Below are 5293 nucleotides of genomic sequence, written 5' to 3' on the forward strand. Positions count from 1 at the left end.
TTGGTAATTTGATGGGCATTGCATTGAATCTGTAGATTGCTTTTGGTAAGAGGGCCATTTTTTCCTGTTAATTCTGTCCTGCCATGGGCATGGGGGATCTTTCCCTCTTCTGATATCTTCTTCTAATTCTTTCTTCAGTGTTTTGAAAATTTTAACATACAAGTCTTTCATTTGCTTGGTTAGGGTTACACCAAGGTACTTTATGTTTTTCCTGGATTTTCTGATGGGCATTTCATAGAGAAATCCCATTCAGTGCTATGTGTTTTAAAGTCTCTCTCTCTGCATAATATCGGACTGTGGGTCTCAACATGGATTCCCATTTGAAACAGAAGGAAGCATCTCTGTGGATAGAACTGATTAATCAGTTGAGGTCATAGAACAACATACTTTAATAAAAACAGCCTGTGTTGCTTGAAAATTTCCGTAGGTTGCCCTGGCCCAACAAATCAATTAATTGCTTCCCATTCCCCATGATGGAAGACTGGTATAGTCACAATAAATGGCCTTTTTGAACTTTATCCCCTACTATTAGGAGATCTCCTAATAAGTGAATACATATATATTTGTCTTTCTGCATTTTAGTTTCTTCACTCAGGATGATTTCTCCAGGTTCCATCCATTGTCTGAAAATACATGGTGTCATTTTCTTAGCTGACTCATCCTCCATTATGGAAATATTTCACATTTCTCTAAATTAGATTGTCAGTCCTATTCTTTAGTCCTCAGAAGTTGAAGGGACTTTGTTCATTATATTGAATGACAATCAGGTTAACTATGTTCTTTTATCTAGAAGTCCCTACATCTTCTACTACTTCCTTGTGATTTGAATTGCAATGTCCCCATGAAGCTCATCTATTTACACGTTTAGTCCCCAGTGAAGAAATGTCTGGGTAGGATTAAGAGGTATGTCCTTGTTAAATAATATAATTCCTTTTGTTTCCCTAATTTCTTTCTCATCCCTTTTGTCTTTTGTATATAGGAGGGCTACTAATTTTTTGAGTTAATATTGTTCCAGCCAATTTTGAAAAGATGTTTATCAGCTGTACGAATTACCTGGTAGATTTTTTTTTTGTTCTCTTTGTCATATCATCTGCAAATAGTGAATCTTAGACTTCTTTCTTTCTGATTTGTATCCCCTTGATGTACCTCAATTTTCTTATTGCTCTGTCATGGACTTTGAGAACTATGTTGAAGAGATATGGAGAGAGTGGGCAGCCTTGCCTTGTCCCTGACTTCAATGGGATTGCTTTAAACTCTCCATTTAGTTCAATGATGGTTTCCAGGTAGCTAAAACTAGTTCATGGTAAGGATTATCTGCTACATAATCAGTTCCTGGAAAGCATGTCTTCCAAAGTCAAACTCTGCCCTCCTTTAGAGGAATCTTTTCTCAATGTTAATAGTCATTGTAAAAGTTGCCAACATATTATTTTTATGGCTTATATGGAATTTTATATATTATACATTACACTCCTTTTCCATTGATCCCAGGTTCAAATTCCTACCCACGTGTCACATTAAAATATTTTTTCTTTAAAATACAACAGTTGAAGTATGTGTTGTTCATATATTCATTGGAATATGATCAGAGTCTCTTTGCCAAGTCCCATAAAGAAAACTGAGTTCAAACTGTGGCATCTTGTTAACAACCCTAAAAGAGGCCATCAGTTTTGAAGAGCTCTATACTTCATTCTATATATATTAGTATATGTGTATATATATATACTAATATATATATCTATGTTTTAATATTAATCACAGGTTATTTACTTTGTTTACCAGTCATTGCCCCTTCCTTATTTTCTCCCATTTCCACCCTCCCTCCCTCATCTCCTCCCCGTCCCTTTCCAAGTTCCCTCATAGGGGATGTCGTTCTCCCCTTCCATCTGACCATAGCTTATTAGGTATCTTCAGGACTGGATGCAATGTCCTCTTCTGTGGCCTACCAGGGATGTTCCTCCCTGTCTGTGTGTGGGGGGGGGGTATGTAAAGGAGCCAGTCATTGTATTCATGTCAGAAATAGTTCCTGTTCCCCTTAGTAGGAAAACCCACTTGGATACAGATCTTCCATGGGCTTTATCCGAGCAGGGCTTCTAGTTTATATCCATACAGGGTCCTTGGTTGGAGAAACAGTCTCATAGAGGAACCCCCAGCCCGATAAGATAATTTTGGTCCTTGTGGAGCTCCTGTCCTCTCCCATTCATACTAACTCCCTCTTTTATCATATGATTCCCTGCACTCTACTGAAGATTTGGCTATGAGTCTCAGAATCTGCTTTGATAAGCTGTCAGTTACAGTCTTCAGAGGCCCTCTGCAGTAGGTTCCTGTCCTGTTTTTTGTCTTCTCCTACTTCCCATGTCCATCCACTTGTCTTTCTAAATGATTATTGATTATTTTACCTCAGGTCCTCTTTTTGTTTATCTTCTTTAGGTGCACATATTTTAGGATATTTATCCTATCTTATAGGACTATATAAGTGAGTATATACCATGTGTGTCTTTCTGCTCCTGGGATTGTTTTTATTTGCATCTCTCTGATGGCTAAGGATGTTGAGCATCTCTTCAGGTATATCTCTGCCATTCTAAATTCCTTTACAGAGAATTCTCTGTTTACCCCATTTTTTTAAAAATTGGATTGCTTGGTTTCCTGCTTTTTAATTTCTTTAGTTCTTTATATATTCTGGATATCAGCCCTCTGTCAGATATAGGGTTGGTGAAGATCCTTTCCCATTCTTTAGGTTGTTGTTTTATTCTGATTACAATGTCTTTTGCTTTACAGAGGCTGTTCAGTTTCATGGGGTCCCATTTATTAAATGTTGCCTTAAGAGCCTGGGCTGTTGATGTTCTCTTCAGGAAGTTATCTCCTGTGCCAATCAATTCAAGCCTCTTTTCCAATTTTTCTTCTAACTGATTTAGTTTTTCTGGTTTTATGTTGAGATCTTTGATTTACTTAGATTTACTTTTATGCAGGGTGATAAATCTGTATCTCTTTTCATTTTTCTGCACATAGAGAACCAGTTGGACCAGCACCATTTGTTGAAGATGCTATTTTTTTCCATTGAATGGTTTTTGGCTTCTTTGTTGAAAATCAAATATTCATAGGTGTTTGGGTTTTATTTCTAGGTCTTCTATTCGGTTCCATTGATCTACTTTTCTGCTACTATGCCAATACCATGCCGTTTTTAATACTATTGCTCTGTAGTACAGCTTAGGTATGTTGCACCTTAATTTTCATTGAATTCTAGGAAGTCTTTAATTTCTTTATTTCTTCCTTAACCCAGTTGTCATTGAATAGCAAATTGTTCAGGTTCCATGTGTGTGTAGGCTTTCTGTTATTTCTATTGTTGTTGAGGTCCAGCTTTAGACCATGGTGGTCAGATAGAACACAGAGAATTATTTCCATCTTCTTGTATCTGTTGAGGTTTGCTTTGTGACCAACTATATGATCTGTTTTGGAGAAGGTTCCATGAGGTCCTGAGAAGAAGAAATATTCTTTTGAGTTTGAGTGAATAGTTCTATAGACATCTATTAGGTCCATTTGAATTAGGGCCTCTGTAAGTGCCTTTATTTCCCTATTTGGCTTCTAGCTGATCTGTCCCTTGGTGAGAATGGGGTGTTAAAGTCTCCCACTATTAAGGTGTTGGGATCAATGTGTGATTTAAGCTTTAATAATGTTTCTGTTATGAATGTAAGTGCTTTTGAATTTTGAGTACAGATGTTCAGAATTGTGATGTCAACTTGGTGGATTTTTCCTTTGATGAAGATGTAGTGTTCCTTCTCAACTTTTTTAAAATTAATTTTGGTTGGAAATATATCTTATTAGAAAACAGGATTGCTACTCCAGCTTATTTTTGGGGTCCATTTGCTTGAAAAACATTTTTCCAGCCCTTCACTCTATGGTAGTATTTATCTTTGTTGCAGAGGTGTGTTTCTTAGATTCAGGAGAATGTTGGATGCTGTGTCTGCACCCATTCTGTTAGTCTGTGTCTTTTTATTGGAGAGTTGAGTCCATTGATGTTGATAGTGAACCTTAGTTCCTTTTATTGTGGTGTTGGTGGTCTTTCTATGATTCATTGCTTGTTTTCTTTTAATTTTTGTAGGGACATTATTTGTATCCTGTGTTTTCTTGGGTATAGTTGTTTTCATGAATTGGAGTTTTTCTTCTAGTATCTTCTGTGGGTCTGGTTTGCTGTGTAGAAATTGCTTAAATTTACTTTTATCATGGAATAATTTGTTTTCTCCATCTCTGTTGATTGAAAGCTTTGCTGGGTATAGTAGTCTGGGATAGCATCTGTGGTACCTTAAAGCCTGAATGACCTCTGGAGAGGCCCTTCTGGCTTTCATAGTTTCTGATGAGAAGTCTTATGTAATTCTGATAGGTCTACCTTTATATGTTACTTGGCCTTTTTCCCTTGCTGCTTTTAATATCTTTTCTTTGCTCTGTATATTTAATGTTTTGACAATGATATGACAGGATTTTCTTTTCTGGTCTAGTCTTTTTGGTGTTCTATAGGCTTTATTGTATGTTTATGGACATCTCTTTCTTTAAGTTGGGAAAATTTTCTTCTATGATTTTCTTGAAGATATTTTCTGGACCTTGACTGGAGTCTTGTTTTTCATCAATTCCTATTATTCTTAGATTTCTCCTTTTCATGATGTCTATAATTTCTTGTATATTTTGTTTATTCTTGTATATTTTGGGACTTTTCTGATTTTGCTTATTCTTTGAGAGAATTATCTATTTATGCAAGCGTATCTTCAGCTCCAGAGATTCTCTCTTCCATCTCTTGTATTCTGTTGGTGATGCTTACTTTTGTGGTTCCTGATTTTTTTCTCTAAGTTATCCAGCTCTAGGGTTTTCTTTGTTTGCGATTTCTTTAATGATTGTAATTTTATTTTTATGTCTCCTACCATTTCCTTTTTCTGTTTGAATATGGCCTCCTGTCTCTGTATGATGGCATCTATTTTTTTTGTTTGTTTCTTCTCTATATGTCAGTAATATTGCCTCTAATTGTCCTTCTATTTGCATGGCATGGCTATTTCTCTGAGAGATTTTTTGTTTGTTTCCTTTTTATGTGACTCTAATAACTGGATAAACATATCTTTAAGGTCATTTTCCTGTGTTTCTGAAGAATTGGGATATCCACTGATTTGGGAGGTTGCTGGTGAGGTCATGATTTCCTGACTTTTGTTGGGCGTGTTCACTAACCGACCTCTAGGCATTTCTTAATCTGTGACCTTCACTATATCTTCTTGGATTCTGCAGTTCATATAGGTGTCACTTTTCTCTGGTGTCT

The sequence above is a fragment of the Meriones unguiculatus genome, assembly GCF_030254825.1.
Source record: "Meriones unguiculatus strain TT.TT164.6M chromosome Y unlocalized genomic scaffold, Bangor_MerUng_6.1 ChrY_unordered_Scaffold_25, whole genome shotgun sequence".
Classification (NCBI taxonomy): Eukaryota; Metazoa; Chordata; class Mammalia; order Rodentia; family Muridae; genus Meriones; species Meriones unguiculatus.